Raw genomic sequence first — 18956 nt, forward strand, 5'->3', positions numbered from 1 at the left:
CTGTGGTCAGAGTGTCATTGGACCAACGCAAGGCTGCTGTTTAAGTAACTTGAGGCCCTGCCTCTGATAATCTGCAGTTTGGTATTCGTTTTTTAATTTTTTTAATGTTTATTTTTTAATTTATTTTTGAGAGGGAGAGCGAGAGTGGGGGAGGGGCAGAGAGAGACAGAGACACAGAATCCGAAGCAGGCTCTAGGTTGTCAGGACAGAACCCGACAGGCGGCTCGAACTCACGAGCCTGGAGGTCGGGACCTGAGCCAAAGTCCGGCGCTTAACCGACTGAGCCACCCAGGCGCCCCAGTTCTTGTTTTTCAAACTTTATTTACTATCATTTTTTAAAATTCCAGGATGGCGAACGTACAGTGTTATATAGTTTCAGACGTACAGCATAGTGATTCAACACTTCCGGACATCACCCAGTGCTCATCACAACAAGTGCCCTCCTTAATCCCCATGTCCTATCTCCCCCGTCCCCCACCACCTCTCCTCTGGTGACCAGTAGTATGCTCTCCGTAGTTAAGAGTCTATTTCTTGGTTTGTCCCTTTTCCTGTTTGTTTTGTTTCTTAAATTGCACAAATGAGCGAAAGCATATGGTATTTTTTTTTCTCTGACTTGTTCAGCATAATACACTCTAGCTCCATCCACATTATCGCAAATGGTAAGTCTTCATTCTTTATTTATGGCTGAATAATATTCCCTGGTGTGTGTATGTGAATATCCTTTATCTCGTATGTCATTTGCAAATATCCTCTCCCGTTCCCTAGGCTGCCTTTCAGTTTTGTTGTTTCCTTCGCTGTGCAGAAGCTCTTTATTTTGACGTAGTCCCGTAGCTTATTTTTGCTTTTATTTCTGTTGCTTCAGGAAACATCTAGAAAAACGTTGCTACAGCCGACAGCAGAGACATTACTGCCTGTGTCCTCTGGTAGGATGTTATGGTTTCGGGTCTCACGTTTAGGTCTTCAGTCCCTTGTGAATTTATTTTTATATGTGGGGTGAGAAACTGGGTCCACATCCATTCTTCTGCGTGTCGCTGTCCAGTTTTCCCAGCACCATTTGCTGAAGAGTCGGTCTTTTTCCCACTGGATATTCTTCTCTGCTGTGTCGAAGATTAGTTGACCATATAGTTGCGGGTCTACTTCTGGGTTTTCTGTCCTGTTCCTTGTGTCTGTTTTTGTGTCGGTACCATACAGTTTCGATGACTACAGCCTTGTAACACAGCTCGAAGTCCCAAATCGTGATGCCTCCTGCTTTCTTCTTCTTTCCCTATATTACTTTGGCTTTTGTGGTTCCACACGAGGTTCAGGATTGTTAGTTCTAGCTCTGTGAAAAATGCTGCTGGTATTTTCGTGGTAGCATGAAATGTGTAGATTGCTTTGGGACGTATAGACATTTTAACAACATTTGTTCTTCCATGAGCATGGAAAGTCTGTTTCTTTGTGTTTTCAATAAAGACATATCCGTATTTTATTTATTTAAAAAAAAATTTTTTTTTAATTTTTTTTTTCAACATTTATTTATTTTTGGGACAGAGAGAGACAGAGCATGAACGGGGGAGGGGCAGAGAGAGAGGGAGACACAGAATCGGAAACAGGCTCCAGGCTCTGAGCCATCAGCCCAGAGCCTGACGCGGGCTCGAACTCACGGGCCGCGAGATCGTGACCTGGCTGAAGTCGGACGCTTAACCGACTGTGCCACCCAGGCGCCCCTAAAAAAAATTTTTAATGTGTATTTACTTTTGAGAGAGACAGAGACAGAATGCGAGTGGGTTAGGAGCAGAGCCCCCCCAACGTGGGGCTCGAACTCACGAGCCGTGAGATCAGGACCTGAGGGGAAGTCGGACGCTTAACCGACTGAGCCCCCCAGGCGCCCCGAGACATATCCGTATTTTACAGTTTTCAGAGTACAGGTCTTTCCCCTCTTTGGTTAGGTTTATTCCTAGGTATCTTATTCTTTTTGGTGCAGTTGTAAGTGGATTGTTTCCTTATTTTCTCTTCCTGCTGCTTCATTATCGGTGTATAGAAATGCAACCGATTTCTGCACATTGATTTTCTATCCTGCGATTTTACTCAATTCATTTATCAGTTCCAGAAGTTTTTTGGTGGAGTCTTTCAGGTTTTCTATATAGAGCTGATAATCTGCATTTTATTTTTTTTTTAATTTTTTTAAATGTTTATTTATTTTTGAGACAGAGAGAGCGCATGAACGGGGGAGGTTCAGAGAGAGAGGGAGACACAGAATCCGAAGCAGGCTCCAGGCTCCGAGCCGTCAGCACAGAGCCCGACGCAGGGCTTGAACTCACAGACCGTGGGATCATGACCTGAGCCGAAGTCGGAAGCTCAACCGACTGAGCCACCCAGGCGCCCCATAATCTGCATTTTATTTTTTATTTTATTTATTTTTTTTTTTATTTTTGGGACAGAGAGAGACAGAGCATGAACGGGGGAGGGGCAGAGAGAGAGGGAGACACAGAATCGGAAGCAGGCTCCAGGCTCCGAGCCATCAGCCCAGAGCCCGACATGGGGCTCGGACTCACGGACCGCAAGATCGTGACCTGGCTGAGGTCGGACGCTTAACCGACTGCGCCACCCAGGCGCCCCATAATCTGCATTTTAAACAAAAGCCGTAAATGAGTCTCCTCATAGTCTGAAGCCTGAAGCTATATCCCAGTCCCAGATTTACCCGTATTAGCTGCGTGACCACAAGCAAGGCACTAAACTATTATTCTCAGTGAGCTTCTGTATTGGATATTTATGAAAGAGAGTTTGTAGTCATCGGCTGGAAAGTTGCTCAAGGACAACATCCAGGTGAGGGAATCAGGAGTCTGGTCCACTCTCTCCCTGCCTCAGTTTCTCCCCCGGGGGTGTGACGGTAACACACCCATCACAAGGCTGTCATTGCCTCCATTAGAAACAGAAAAACTAACATTCGGACAAGGACACTAAACTCATCAAAAACTCTGGGTAAAAATACAACACAAGAAAAGTCAATAGAGCTACATTTTAGACATACCGGGTTTGAGTCTTTCCAGTCCCATCACCCATTTATCAAACACTGAGTGATTGCCGTGTAAACTCGTATGCGTCAGAGGGCACTATCGCGGGGCACCCGAGGGGCTCAGTGAGTTGAGCGTCCGACTCTTGATTGCGGCTCAGGTCATGGTCTCATGATTCCTGGGATCGAGCCCCACATTGGGCTCTGCTCTGACAGTGCAGAGCCTGCTTGGGATTCTGTCTCTCGCCTTCTCTCTCTGCCCCTCCCCCGCCAATAAATAAATAAAAACTTAAAAAAAGGCAGGATCAAGAATACAAAAAGACAATCCTCCGAGTGGCAGATAATAATTGCAAATCGTATATCCAAACTATGTATAAAGAAGCCTTACAGCTTGATAATAAAATGACAACCCAATTCCAAACTGGCAAAGGATCCAAAAAGAGATATAACAGACCAATAAGCACATGAAAAGATGCTCAACTGCCTAGTCAAAATCACAATGAGATACCCCTCCACACCCCCCAGGGTGACTAGGACCAAAAAGATAAAACGCGCTGGCAAAGTCGTGGAGAAATTCGAACTCCTGTCCGCGGCGGAGGGGAATGTACAATGGCGCGGCCTCTGTGGTCGTTGCTTAAAAGATTACACACACAATTTCCATATGATCCTGCAGTTCCACGCCTGGGCGTACCCCCAAAAGACCGGAGGTACTTGTACGCCGTGTTCGTAGCGGCTCTGTTCACAGTAGTCAAGACAGTAGTCCGGAGGCAGAAGCGAGCCAACGGTCCGTCGATGGCGAGTGGATAAACAACGTGGTGTGGACACAAAATGGAATATCGATCTCCACAAGCAGAGAAGTTCTCAAGTATGCTACCACGGGGATGAACTTTGAAGACATTATGCTGCGTAAAATAAGCCAGTTGCGAAAAGACAAAATATTGGAGGATTTCCTTCTACGAAGTACCTAGAGTCGACACGTTCACAGAGACAGGAGGGAGAACAGTGGTTGCCAGGGGGAGGGAGGAATCGGGGTTGGCGTGCAGCGGGTACTGAGTTTGGAACGATGAGAACGTTCTGGAGGTGGATGGCGGTGGTGACGGTCGCAGGGCAGTGTGAATGTGCGGAACGCCACTGAGCCATGCGCCTAAAAGTGGTTCAGGTGGGGGCTCAGTCCGTGGAATGTGCGACTCTTGGTCTCGGGGGTTGTGAGTTCGAACCCCACGTTCGGCATAGAGATTACTTAAAATCTTTATGGGCGCCCAGGTGGCTCAGTCGATGAAGCGTCCAGCTCTTGGTTTCGGCTCGGGTCTTGATCTCACAGTTCGTGAGTTCGAGCCCCATGTCGGGCTCTGCGCTGATGACGTAGAGCCTGCTTGGGATTCTCTCTCTCTCTCTCTCTCTCTCTCTGCCCCATCCCCCTTGCTTATGCTATGTCTCAAAAGTAAATAAATAAGCATTTTTAAAAAACAAATTAAAAAAAGGTTACAATGGTAAAATGTAGATTATGCACACTTTACAACGATAAAAAAAAACCGTGTTGCAGAAACAGTGCACACAGTATGATTCCATTTACAAATATATATGCATAAACTAAAATCCAGAACAACAGGTGTCCAATGGTGGTTATCCCTGGATGGTGGAATTATGGGTGATTTTTATTTTCTTTATATCTGTTATCACTTTTCTACAGTGAAATTCTTATTTTATAATAAAAGCAGCTATTTTTAAAAGCTATGTCCGTATAATGAATATTATTCAGAAATTCAGTACTAATACGTACTACAACATAGCCGAACCTTAAAAACATGCTAAGTGAAAGAAGGCAGTCACAAAAGACCACGTATTGCACGACTCCATATATTTATTTATATTAAATTTATTTAGGTATTTTTGATTGAGAACGGGTGGGGGAGGGGCCGAGAGAGAGAGAGGGACAGAGGATCCAAAGCGGGTTCTGTGCTGACAGCAGAGAGCCCGATACGGGGCTCGAACTCAACAAACCGCAAGATCGTGACCCGAGCCGAAACCAAGAGTCAGACACTTAACGGACTGAGCCACCCAGGCGTCCCTGTATGACTCCATTTATAAGAAATGTCCAGAATAAGTAAATCTACGGAGACAGCAGATCATTGATGGGATGGGTGCTGGGCGGGGGTGGGGAGGTAGAACTGAGAATAACTGGGAAAGGGAATACGGTTTCTTCTGGGAGTGACGGGGAGGGTCTAAAATTGTAGTGATGTTGGCACAACTCTACCAAAAACCATTGAACTGTTTAAAATTGTACCTCGTAAACAGGCGACTTGTATACGAATTCTATCTCAAGAAGGCTGTTAGAAGAAAAACCTTAATTTTGGACTTTTTGGCTTTTTTTTGCCATTGAAAATCTTTGGTGGTCACTTTTTACAGAATGCTTTTCTAAGCCACTTAATGGAAATGCAAAGTCAAAGACACTCTGCCGGGCAACTTTATTTGACTATTATTTTTTAAGTTTATTTCACCGGAGAGTGTGAATGGGGCAGGCGCAGAGGGAAGGAGAGAGAGAGAGAATCCCAAGCAGGCTCCGTGCTCAGCGCAGAGCCCAACTCAGGGCTCCATCCCACGGCCCTGGGATCATGACCTGAGCCGAAATCAAGAGTCGGACCCTCAACCGACAGAGCCCCCCAGGCACCCCAAGTGTTGTTTGGTTCAAACAAAATGAAACACAACAGAGAAGGGATCGTTGAAGCCATTTCCCAGGGCTGAAGTGAGCTCTGCGTGAGGCCACACAGGTAAGACAGCGGGCCCACATCCCAGCACGCAGACCAGCCGCCTGCCCCCTCTCCTGTGTCCCCTTCCCCTAACTTGTACCCAGGAGGAGCCACATGGTGTTTGCTGTGTTCCTGAGACACGACTTCTAAAGACTATGCTCAGTGGACCCCAGGGGACTTATGAAGGTCTCTGTTTCTCAGTCTGTGACACGGAGCCCGGACTAAGGAAAAACAACACTTCCTCGAAGGAATAACGTGGAATAACGCAATCTCTTCCACCAGGTACCTCGTGTAACAGACTATGAAGACGTTATGATAGGTTATCCCATAGGGAGGGAAAGTGGAAAGACCTACTCCCTCCACACACACGAACACACTGTCATTGTCCAGAATTTTCTACAGGAATCGGGGGGACATCCACGAGGGGAGCCCACGAGACCACAGCGACCCAAGGAGGGGTTTCTTGTCACCACAGCTTCCAAACCGGAAGGACTGGACGGCTCAACCCAGTGGCTTTTGGATTCTAACCCAGAAGGACTATCCCTTCAGGTCACGTATGTGTCCCCGGCGTGCAAGGACACCCTCGATCAGTGAGCAAAACAAAAAAAGACAACAACTCCAGTAAACATGACTTTGTTTCTGTTGAGATCACCTTTCCCGGAATGTGTCAGGTCTCCGCTTGGCTTTTGGATAATTCTGTTCTTCCTGAGTAAACACTGACAGTATCCGTTATTCGCTGCCCCCCAGGAAGATACACGTGCTGTCACATCAGCAGGGGCGCTGGGTGGTCCTCAGCTCACTGATCTAGTAGCATGAGGATCCTACGTCTGGGTTTTCTTGTAATTCAGAGCTGAGGCTCTCTGGTCGATGTTTCTAGTAGAGTTAAGTAAAATCATGTTGTGGTACATTCGATTATCGAATTATGAGACCCCCACCCTCTTCCCAGGCAGGCTCAGGCTCAGGGCCTCTCCCCCTCCAGGTTGTCTCCACACTGGGCCTCTCCAGCAGGAGGCAGATTTCTTTGAAAAAAAAAAGATTCTTTTTTTAATGTTTGCTTTTGAGAGAGAGAACAAGAGAGAGACAGAGCAGGAGCTGGGGAGGGGCAGAGAGAGAGGTGGACACAGAATCCGAGGCAGGCTCCAGGCTCCGAGCTGTCAGCACAGAGCCCGACACGGGGCTCGAACTCGCGAACCGTGAGAGGATGACCTGAGCCGAAGTCTGACGCTTAACCGACAGAGCCCCCCCCCCCCCCGCCCCAGGCGCCCCAGAAGCACCAGATTTCTTACTGGTGCCTCAGTGCTTCCAAGAACACAACAGCAGAAGCTACCGGGAGGCTGGGACTGGCCCAGCGTCACTTCTGCCCACATCCTCTTCGTTAAGGCGAGCCACGGGTCAGCTCAGATGCCGGACGAGGGGACTGAAGGGAAGACAGTGATTTTTGGATCTGGATGATGCGGGCACGACATAAGGAAGCCCTCACGTTGAATGAGCGAATATACGTTTTCAGGGAGGACACTCACATCCCACGTGTCACTATCACCACTTTGTAGCTGGACGAGCCAAGGCCCAGAAAAGTCAAGTAACTTGCCCCAGATCACATCCGTTTTCATTCAAGGCACATTTATGGCGCACGTCCTAAGTACAAGGCACGGAGGATAGAAAAGGCCGTGTCTGCTGGAAGCTTCCCATCCAGTGAGCGGGACGGGAGCAAACAGAATGTGCAAACACAGGACGCAATGCCCACCGTGTGGGGTGGGGGGCGTAGTTAGGGTCGGGAAAGGCTTCGGAGGGGGTGATGCTGGGGTCGAAACTGAAAAGGGGGCTTCTCTAGGCTCTGCAGGTGGGATGTGGACTCCGGTATGAGGCAAAGAGGTTTGATGGGGCGCCTGGGTGGCGCAGTCGGTTAAGCGTCCGACTTCAGCCAGGTCACGATCTCACGGTCCGGGAGTTCGAGCCCCGCGTCGGGCTCTGGGCTGATGGCTCGGAGCCTGGAGCCTGTTTCCGATTCTGTGTCTCCCTCTCTCTCTGCCCCTCCCCCGTTCATGCTCTGTCTCTCTCTGTCCCAAAAATAAATAAAAATGTTGAAAAAAAAATTAAAAAAAAAAAAAGGCAAAGAGGTTTCAAAGGGCATGGGCCGTAAGTGCTGGCCTAGGATGCCTAACCAGGCCATCTGATCCCTAGTGTGCACCTGTCTAGCACCCAAAACGTCCCTCTGGGGGAAATGAGCCAAGGTCATGTAAAAATGAATGGCATAATCTGGGCATGATTCAGTTTTGCTGTGTGTGCGCAAGCAAAAATAGAAGAGAGAAGCTGTCCACTTCAGAACCAGGCTGGCCGAATGGTGTTAAAATGATCTCCTTGGGGGGCGCCTGGGTGGCTCAGTCGGTTAAGCCTCCGACTTCAGCTCAGGTCACTATCTCACGGTCTGTGAGTTCGAGCCCCATGTCGGGCTCCGGCCTGATGGCTCAGAGCCTGGAGCCTGCTTCCGATTCTGGGTCTCCCTCTCTCTCTGCCCCTCCCCCCGTTCATGCTCTGTCTCTCTCTGTCTCAAAAATAAATAAACGTTAAAAAAAATTAAAAAAAAAAATGACCTCCTTGGTCTTTGAGACCCGCATCCCCGCTCGGTCACGCATTCGGCCAGCACGTCCTGGGTCCCGCCCCGACGCCAGGTACTTGCTTGGAGACGAGAGAGCAAAGGTGAATCAGACGGTGCCCACGGGCCTGCAGATCACAGAACAGGGTGGAGAGGAACAGTGCCCGAGCAGACGGTCACTTCAGTCCCCAACAACACGGGCGTTTCTGCAGGACCCAAGGGCTAGATGACAGAAAGAGCTCAGAGACTGTACGTGGACAGACCTCCAAACATATTGTAGAATGAATCAAAGGTGGATTTTAAGGAATTCCTTCCAGAGGGGCGCCTGCTTAAGCGCCCGACTTCGGCTCAGGTCATGATCTCACGGTTTGCAGTTTCGAGCCCCGCGTCGGGCTCCGTGCTGACAGCTCGGAGCCTGGAGCCTGCTTCGGATTCTGGGTCTCCCTCTCTCTCTGCCCCTCCCCTCTTGCAGTCTGTCTGTCTCTCTCAAAAATAAATAAACATTAAAAAAATTTAAAAAGGAACATAAAAACTGCTAACTGGAGCGCCTGGGTGGCTCAGTTGGTTGAGCGGCCAACTTTGGCTCAGACCATGATCTCACGGTTCATGAGTTCGAGCCTCATGTCGGGCTCTGTGCTGTCAGCACGGAGCCCGCTTCAGATCCTCTGTCCCTCTGTCTGCTCCTCCCCTACTCGAGCATGCGTGCGTGCTCTTTCTGTCTCTCTCAAAATAAAAAAATAAACATAAAAAAAAAAAAAAAACCAGACCAGAAAGAAATGTACCAAAATGTTACTAGTAGCTCGCTTTGGTTATTTCGTTGTTATTTGGTAGTTGTTGGTTATTTTGTTTCCTTCTTTTCTGGCCCATTTGATTTTAAGCCTTAGACTCTCTGCGCGCCTGTGGAAATGGTTATTTTGCATTTATATAATCACCAGCCGTTACCATTTACAGATTACCCGCTACGCATTAGTCACTAGCTCACGCTACCTACACTTTTCTCGCTTAATTCGTATAACCCATCAAGAGCAGCGGTGTTATTATCCCTCGTTTCACTAACGTACCAAGAGTTTACGGAACTTTCTGGGATCGCACAGCCAGTAAACTTATGTTTCTCATCCCAGCGTGGCTGGAATGGCTCCGGTCTGTCAACAGAAAGAGCACAAGCTTTGCAAAGTCTCTCTTCTAGTAAAGCTTCTTCACGGTGCTCATTGATTAATTTAAAAATATAGGGGCACTTGAGTGGCTCAGTCGGTTGAGCGTCCAATTTCGGCTCAGGTCACGATCTCACAGTCCATGAGTTTGAGCCCCGCGTTGGGCTGTGTGCCGACAGCTCGGAGCCTGGAGCCTGCTTCGGATTCTGGGTCTCCCTCTCCCTCTGCCCCTCCCCCGCTCCTGCTATGTCTCTCTCTGTCTCTCTCTCTAAAAAATGAACATTAAAAAAAATAATACTAAGGGGCTCCTGGGTGGCTCAGCCGATTGAGCACCTGACTTCAGCTCAGATCATGATCTCTTGGTTCGTGGGTTCGAGCCGCGCACTGGGCTCTGTGCTGATGGCTCAGAGCCTGGAGCTGCTTCGGATTCTGTCCCCCTCTCTGCCCTGCCCCCGCTCATGCTGTGTTGGCTCCTTGATCATGTATTGGCCCTGCTTGATCCACCCATATTTATTGCATGGATCTTATGTGCAGGACAGAGTGCTCTCCGGAGCACTTCCAGAGAGGAGACCTACCTGCTTCTTTGGTTACAAGCGTTCTCGGCTTTATGGTGTCACATGCATGAGCAAACACATGGGTATTTAATAACTATTTGTGCGTTCCCTGGCTCCCACCCCTGGCCCTGGAACTTGTCTTCCTCCTGTGACCTTAGCCCTTTAGCTCTAATCCTTCCCTTGGGCCTCTGTGTCCAGGAACCACGTTGCATCTCCGTTGACCACCAGCATTTTTGTCCTCTCAAAGTTATTCATTTCTTCCTGCATTATTCGAATTCCTCTTCTAAAGCATAATTTCTTCCCCAACGAGGTATATGGATTTTTGTCTATATTTAGTTCTTGGCTTTTTTTTTTTTTTTTAAAGATTTTATTTGTAAGTGATCTCTACACCCAACATGGGGCTCGAACTCACAACCCTGAATGCGATCAAGAGTCGCATGCTCGGGGCACCTGGGTGGCTCAGTCGGTTAAGCGTCCGACTTTGGCTCAGGTCATGAACTCACGGTTCATGAGTTCGAACCCCGCGTCGGGCTCTCTGCTGACAGCTCGGGGCCTGGAGCCTGCTTCTGATTCTGTGTCTCCCTCCCCTCAGTTTCTCCCCTGCTCACACTCTGTCTCTCTCTCAAAATAAGTAAAGATTAAGAAAAAAAAAAAAAGTCGCATGCTCCACTGCCAGCCAGGCACCCTGGGTATTTTTTTAATTAAAACAATTTTAATTTCTTTAACGTAAGCTCTCTGCACAACATGGGGCTTGAACACATGACCCCAAGATCAGGAGTCTCATGCTCCACCAGCTGAGCCACCCGGGCTGCCGCTAGCTCTGGCTTTTTATTCCCCTCTCGTCCCCTGTTCTCATGTTGTATTTTCTCCTCCTCCTCCTCCTCCTCCTCCTCCTCCTCCTCCTCCTTTAATGTTTATTTATTTTTGAGAGACAGAGGGCAAGTGGGGGAGGGGGAGAGATGGGGGGGGACAGAGGATCTGAAGCGGTCTCTATGCTGACAGAAGCGAACCCAATGCGCTCATGAACTTCGAGACAGTGACCTGGGCCGAAGTCAGACGCTTAACCGACAGAGCCACCCAGGCGCCCCGTCCATTGATTCTTTCCTTGATTTATTCCCTGTTTCAGCAAACATTTATTGGGATCCCACGATGTGCAGGAGATGAGGAGTCACAGAGCACTATTGGGGAATGAGGAGAACTTACAGGTCAGATAAAATAGAAGAAGTACACTCCTCTGGGTAGACACAACCCCCAGTCGTGGAGCTTGATTAGGGAAGAGCAGGCTGGATTTCAGCCCTCATTCATCCCCCTGGTTGGGCATCCCCCTTGTGCAGTGTACACACTCATTAACCGTACATGGAGGCCCGAAGAATAAAGATAAACAGAACATGGGTCCTGACTGCTGGGATCTCAGTCTGCAATGGAGAAACACACAGGCAGGCATACCCACTGTTTTTGATGGTTTATCAAGTTTATCAGAGGTGGCCAAAGAGCACGAGGCATCGGCAAGTAATTGTTATGGGGGCACCTGCGTGGCTCAGTAGGTTGAGCATCTGACTTTGGCTCAGGTCACGATCTCATGATTCATGAGTTAGAGCCCCACATCCAGCTCACTGCTGTCACTGCAGACCCTGCTCCGGACCATCTGCCCGCGCCCCCCGCCCCCCCTCCTGCTCGCAGCCTCTCTCTCTCAAAAATAAACATCGGGGCGCCTGGGTGGCTCAGTCGTTAAGCGTCCCACTTCAGCTCAGGTCATGATCTCATGGTTCCTGAGTTCCAGCCCCATGTCGAGCTCTGTGCTGACAGCTCAGAGCCTAGATCCTACTTCAGATCCTGTGTCTCCCCCTATCTCTACCCCTCCCCTGCTCACGCTCTGTGTCCCTCTGTCTCTCGATAAATAAACGTTAAAAAAAAAAAAAAAAGAAAAACGTTTTTCTTTTAAATCACAGCCCCCCCCCCCCCCCCCCAACTTGCACAGTATTTTTGTCGTAACATTCCTTTCCCTGCTCGGAGAGTGCCCACCAGGCGGGCACGGTGAGCCAATGAGAGCGGGCTGAGCGGTGCCACCTGAGCCAATGAGAGCGGGCCGTGCGGTGAGCCAATGAGAGCGGGCTGAGCGGTGCCACCTGAGCCAATGAGAGCGGGCCGTGCGGTGAGCCAATGAGAGCGGGCCGTGCAGTTAGCCAGTGAGAGTGGGCCGGGCCGTGCCACCTGAGCCAATGAGCGCCAGCAGGCACCTCCTACTGCACGAGCTCTCGGCCAATGAAAATCCCGCGTCCACCTGGTTGCGCGCGTTCTGGGAAGAGGTTCGTTGCCCTGTGGTTTCTCCTTCTGCGTCTGTTTTGTTTCTGAGCCACGGTGGCCGGCTTTGGAAGTAGTGGGGCCGGACCTGTTTCAGAGGAGCCAAGGGAAGTATCCTGTTGGATTCCAACGGACGCTAAAGGGGCCTTGAAGGAAACAGTCCAGGAAAGGCAGATCAACAGGTGAGTAGGGGTTGGGGTGGGGGGAGGGAGAAGAGAGAGAGGGGGAGGAGGGCCCAGAGAAGCTAAGTTTTGATAGGGCTCCAGGAACTGGTAAGGAAACCTGAAAAAAACTGGTCAGCCTCAGGGCCGGGAGCTCAGGCAGCAGACTTTGGCTCGGTTCAGTACAGCCGCATTTTTTAACGGTGAACGGAGTGACCTTACGAGGCAGTGGACTATTCAAGCACCGCGAGGCTGACCAGCGCTCAGGCGTGTTGTGCAAAGGATTTTTACACTGGCAGGGAGGCTGGCCCAGATCGGGGTTCTTAAACGGTTTGGGGTCAGGTGCCTCCTGAGAACCTGAAGAAACGTGAGGACGCTGCTTTTCCTCTGAACAGCTCATATGCCTGCTGAGTTGATTATTTATGGCAGCACGATAAACACCCCCAAGAACTTTATGCACGTTATACATTGTATCAAGTGTGTATTATGTATTTTACCTATCGTGTAGAGTCTATGAGTTCACCGTTTCTGTGGGTCAGGGATTCTGAAGCAGCTTAACTGGGTGATTGTGGCTCATGATTTGATTCACAGGGAAGTTGAGGCTTTGACCGCGGCTGCAGTCATCTGATGCAGTGGCTTTGTCCCCCCAGGGGACATTTGTGACTGTCACCAAAGGCAGTGTACGTATGCCCTTGGCATCAGTGAGTGGAGGCCAGGAATGCTGTTAACGGCCCCCGCTCCGTTACAAAAATTATCTAGCCCCAAATGTTCATAGTGTCAAGGTTGAGAAGCCTTATTTCATTTCAGTCCCTTAATTTATTTGCTTTCCATTTCATTAAATACGAGCTCTTTCCAAGATGGTGATTCCGAGACGGTTTCTCAGAATGACAAAGAACAGGCTATATTTAAACATTTGACTTAGGTCTTTTTAAAGATTTTCTATAAAATCATTTCTTCCTTTTCTTCTTCCTCTTCTTCTTCTTTTTTTTAAGATTTTATCTTTAAGTAATCTCCACACCGAATGTGAGGCTCGAACTCACAACCCCAAGACCAAGAGTCACATGCTCCACCGACTGAGCCAGCCAGGCACCCCTGAAATCATTTCTCGAAATGGTTTTCTCTTCGAAACGGAGAAGGAAGTGCTTACAGGCTTCGGGATATAAAATGGCTTTCTCAGTCCGGTGGCTCCATAGATCAAGGGGGGAAAACTCTTAAGACAGGTGGTTCCTTGCCCTTGAAATGCCTCAGCTGAGCACCTGGGGCAGAATATCAATGGAGCCAAGGTGTTTAAAAACTGGGGCCCGGGGCCCGAGCGGCTCAGTCGAAGCATCCGGCTCTCCATTTCGGCTCAGGTCATGATCTCACGGTTCCTGAGTTCGAGCCCCGCGTCAGTCAGCACAGAGCCTGCTTGGGATTCTGTCAAAATAAGTAAATAAACATTCAAAATCAAACCCAACCAAACTGGGTCCGGGCGTCTGTCGGGGCCCGGAAGAGGTGCCGGGTTGACCCCGTGCTGCCCCTTAGTCCCGTTGGGCACCGGCAGGGGGTGTGGAGAGAACGTTCAGGCTCAGCCACTGGTCCCTCTGTGCCCATGCATCACCCTGCGTGGGCACCCAGGGGCCGGTGGGTTCACTGCACCCTCACGGGCGACGTCCTGGGTTTCAATCCACCTTTTCGGGGGTCACTCAGGACGGGGACTTCTAAGGTGAAGGGGACTCTGCTGGGGACTCCGTTCTGGACTTCCCACTGCCCAGGCCCAGCACACCCTTGGCCAGGCTGGGCGCAGGCTTCGCCCCTCCCCGGGGGCCTCCACCCCTCCACCCCTCGGGGAGCGGAGGAGGGGCCCGGACACCCCTGCTTCGCTCCTTCTTGCCCCTATTAAGGACGAGCAAATCGACGCTTTTTCGTTTCGAGAGTTTTCATCACGCGAGCCGGTAAGCGTCAGCACTCAGGGCCCATCTGGGGGACGTTGCCTCAGCTCCTGGAGCTTGTCGGGGTCTCACAGTGGGGACTCGCCCCTCTTGCGCTGTCCTTTATTCTCCATCAGCCAGAGGGCTCACCGATTCCCCCGCCTCGGGGTCCACCCTCGACCAGGTGGGCCTTTCCCTCTGTAAAACCCAACCTCCCAGTCGGAAAAGACGACGGTGCTTTGGAAGTGCAGAAAGACGTCTCTCCAGCGGGCGATGTCCGGGTGCAAGGCCCGGAAGGAGTTGTCTCGGGCACCGAGGCCACAGCCCTCTGTCAGGCAGCGTTCTGGGACTAAGGGCCAGGAGCCTCTTGGGGATGAAGCCCCGCAGGTGCTAATGGGCCCCGGTGGGGGGGGGGGGGGCAGCAGGTGAAGGAGGCCCCGGCAGGGAGCCACCGTGGTGCCCTCTGCCCCCGCCAGTGTCTTGTGTCTCAGGCCTGCCTTGGGGAAAACTCAGGAGAGACTGGGATACCGGGGACCGAGTGTAGGGACGAGGAGAGCGTGGCCGGAACACGGAGACTCCCCAACCATATTAAAAACATTCATTGTTGGGGCGCCTGGGGGGCTCAGTCGGTGGAGCGTCCGACTTCAGCTCAGGTCGTGATCTCGCGGTCTGTGAGTTCGAGCCCCGCGTTGGGCTCCGCACTGACAGCTCGGAGCCTGGAGCCCGCTTTGGATTCTGGGTCTCCCTCTCTCTCTGCCCCTCCCCCGTTCACTCACTGTCTCTCACAAATGAATAAGCTTAAAAAAAAAAAATCAAAACATTCATTTGTTTCTATGACCTGAATCGAAAGCCTTGTTGTGAAAAACCCTGAAAAACCCCAAAGATTAAAAATCCCCCGTCAGTCCACCAGCTGGAGAGTGACGTTTTTACATTTTGGGGGGGTTGTCTTCTTGATCTTTTTTTTTTTTTCTCTTCTAGGCACGTACAGTTAAATGTTTTTCCCACAGAATTGCATCGTGCTGTACCACACAGATTTTCGGAAACCTAAGATGCGGTATTGAACTAATTCTACATCTAACTCCAATTGTAATAAAGTTAATACATGCAGACGATCTGATGAGCAAGTGTAATGGTTGAAACGTTTGACACGGACAGAGGCCGCCGAGAGGGGTATGTGGGGGGCCGGAAGGGCTCCGTGATGACCGGGTGTCGGGGAGACTTTCCGAAGCCACGTGGGTCTGGCTGCCGTGGCCCCACGCCAGTAACTGCGTACCGGGCACCGATCTAAGTCCTTGGTATCTACTAAGTCACGAAAACTGGAGAGGAAAAACACCCACCAGTCCGTGGAAGAGCTCCATGAACAGGTGCCGTGAGCCCCACTTTACAGATGAAGAAGAAGGGGGACACAGGGGTCGGCACGCTGTCTGGGGCTCCCGGCTGGACCAGCCAGGTCCAGGCAGTGTGGCGGGGACCACAGTCTCACCCCCGGGGGTCACCGGGTCGGGCCCCCCACCCTGCAGGCTACGAAGAGGTCAGAAGAGGGCAAACCCGGGGCTCGCTCCATTCAGAGGCATGACCTTTTGCCGAAGTCGGACGCTCAACCGACTGAGCCACACAGGCGCCCCCAAAAGCATCTACTTAAAATGAGCAACTCAGTGACTCTGATACCACAACTAAGATACAGAGCATTCCCCGCCCCCCCCCCCAGAAGATTGCTCGGAGGTGCGATAATCCTTCCTTTGTACAAAAGACCGAACCCAACTTTCATCGGCTGCCGGGGTAGGTGATGGGGGTTGTCGCTCGGTCTGCCTGTCAGGCACGGCCTGTAGGGTTCGGGCAATGAAAGGCATGTCCGGAACTTAGCCCCGTCGTGTACGTGACTGTGCGGCCTTTGGCAAGTGACTCAGCTGTGCCTCAGTTTCCCACCTGGAGACTGTGGACAGTAATGTCTACGTCACAGGGTTGGAGCGAGGGTGGAATGAAATGGTGTGCAATGGGGTGTTAAGATCGAAGTTAGGAGGGAGACCTCAAAACACAGCACGTGTGCAGGGAAAACAGTCTGAGAAGAGTCCCAGGCCTCTGAGAACCTCCCGCCAGGTCAGGGGTCAGTGCCTGGGGAGAAGCCAAAACTGTGTTTGAATCTCAGGGTCATCGTGGGGTGTGAAAGGCCATTTGTCTTTTATGGAAAGAAAGAGACCCGGACTTTTCTTCCGGGGGCAGGAGAAAGGTTCCCTTGCTGAACTATTTAATTTTTTATGTTATCTTATTCTATTTTATAAGTAGGTTCCACGCCCAAAATGGGGCTTGAACTCACAACCCTGAGGTCAAGTTACATGCTCTACTGACTGAGCCAACCAGACGCCCCATATTTATTTATTTAAAAAAAAATTTTTTTTAATGTTTATTTTTGACAGAGGGAGAGACAGGGCATGAGCAGGGGAGTGGCGGACAGAGAGGGAGACACAGAATCCGAAGCAGGTTCCAGGCTCCTAGCTGTCAGCCCAGAGCCCGACACGGGGCTTGAACTCACAGACCGTGAGATCGTGACCTGAGCTGAAGTCAGATGCTCAACTGACTGAGCCACCCAGGTGCTCCCTGCCCCAATTTTTTTTTAATGTTTATTTTTGGGAGAGACAGAGACAGGGGAGGGGCAGAGAGAGGGAGACACAGAATCCGAAGCAGGTTCCAGGCTCCTAGCTGTCAGCACAGAGCCCGACACGGGGCTCGAACTCACGAACTGTGATGTCATGACCTGAGCCAAAGTGGGATGCTTAACCCAGGCGCCCCTATTTTTTAAAAAATGTTTTGGGGCGCCTGGGTGGCTCAGTCACTTAAGTGTCCCACTTTGGCTCAGGTCATGATCTCGTGGTTCGTGGGTTCGAGCTCCACGTCGGGCTCTGGGCTGACAGCTCGGAGCCTGGAACCTGCTTCGGATTCTGTGTCTCCCTCTCTCTGCCCCTCGCTCATTCTCTCTCTCTCTCTCTCTCTCTGTTTCTCTCTCTCAAAATAAATAAGCTTTAAGGAAAATGTTTTATTTTTAAGTAATCTCTACACCCAACACGGGGCTTGAACTGACACTCCCAAGACGAAGAGATGCACGCCCCACCGACCGACCAGCCAGGCGCCCCCACCCACCGAACAACTTTCAAAGGGCAGCGGGAGAAAACGAAATGGTTTTGATCACATGCTGTGCTTGTTGGACACGATGAAGATAAGACGTGCTGGGTGAAGTGTTCGCTTGGCGGGTGTCTGCCACTAGCCAGCTGCCCGGAGCCCAGTCCCTGCCGGGACCACCCGCCCTGCCCGCAGAGGGCCGCCGGCCCCGCCCTGGGGTCTTCACCGCCTGTCACGGCCCGTCACACTGTCCCTGGTGTCCTGGGCACCGCGGTGGCACCGAATCACCACCAGTATGACAACCGGGACCCAGGAACTGCTCAGGCAAAGGTTTCCCACTCCAGACACGCAGGGGAGGACGGGCCATCCTCGGGGCAAGTTCACGGCAAAACACCAAGAGGAAAATAAGAGCTCAGTTGTCCCAGGAGCGTCTGGCCGTGACCTGGGCAGCGTCACCGAAGCCGGACGGTGGCTGTGAGATTAGCCCGAGTACCGCCACTTGAACCGTTCCGGGCGCGGGCTCTGTCTCCGTGGTTTCCATCTTCACAAAAAATCACAGAATGTCTTCGTGATGCTCTGCAGCCGTGGTTTCGAACGTCCAGAGAAGTCCCAGAGGACGTGGGCCCGAACCCACGCCTCTGCGCCCCCTCCGCCCCCGTGCGCCGCCTCGGTCCTTGCTGGAGGGGCCTGCCTCGGCCCAAACAGGCTGCTGATGCCCGACACCCCACATCCACCTCCCTTGCGGCTGGCGCTCGGGCGTGTGGCCCGACCTGGCCTATCAGTCCCCGGGGACCAACGGAGAAAAGTCTCTTTTTTCCCTTTTTTTTCGGGAGAAAGAGAACGATGAGGGGGCGACTGTCTCCTTCCCTGCTGTCGGCGCGTGGCCAGCGTGGAGGGAAAGCCCAGAGAACGGAGCCGAATTAGAACCCCAGCACCGATGACCGCGAAGCACCTTCTAGGAGCTCCCGGACCCAGCGGAGGAGGCCGTGGACCAGATCCCGGGCTCCTCACTCTCCTGTCATTGGCTCTGTCCTCACCGTTCTCCAGGGGCTAGTCATCGGCCGAGAGAGGGGCCGAGGCAGCCGCGACGCAGGCCTCCGGGCCACATGGGGCTGGCTCTTCACCCTCTGGGAGTGGGGCGGGGGGCGGGGGGGTCCGTCCGAAGGGGACTCGTGAGGAACATCACGCTGGAAAAACCAGCTCAATTCTTTTTTTTTTACGTTTACTTATTTTGGGCAGGGGGAGGGGTGGAGAGGGAGAGAGACGATCTCAAGCAGGCTCCGCGCTAACGCAGGCCTCGAACCCACGAACCGTGGGATCGTGACCTGAGCCGAAATCAAGAGCCGGACGCTTAACCGACTGAGCCCCCGCAGGCGCCCCAAAACAGCTCCGTTCTGACCTGCGTGGGGACCCCGGGCAGAGTCTGCTACTTC

General features: G+C 51.5%; 1 long non-coding RNA gene across 2 annotated transcripts; it reads left to right on the top strand.

The window, feature by feature from the left end:
- The first annotated feature begins 12137 nt into the window (after positions 1 to 12137).
- Positions 12138 to 18620, top strand: LOC125159615 (uncharacterized). Of its 2 annotated transcripts, none has more exons than XR_007149845.1 (3): positions 12138 to 12520; positions 15388 to 16188; positions 17425 to 18620. It is a non-coding gene; the product is annotated as an uncharacterized LOC125159615 (long non-coding RNA). The 2 variants fall into 2 exon arrangements; XR_007149844.1 differs by having other exon boundaries at positions 17452 to 18620.
- Positions 18621 to 18956: the final 336 nt, after the last annotated feature.

This window comes from Prionailurus viverrinus, unplaced genomic scaffold (assembly GCF_022837055.1).
Source record: "Prionailurus viverrinus isolate Anna unplaced genomic scaffold, UM_Priviv_1.0 scaffold_53, whole genome shotgun sequence".
NCBI lineage: Eukaryota > Metazoa > Chordata > Mammalia > Carnivora > Felidae > Prionailurus > Prionailurus viverrinus.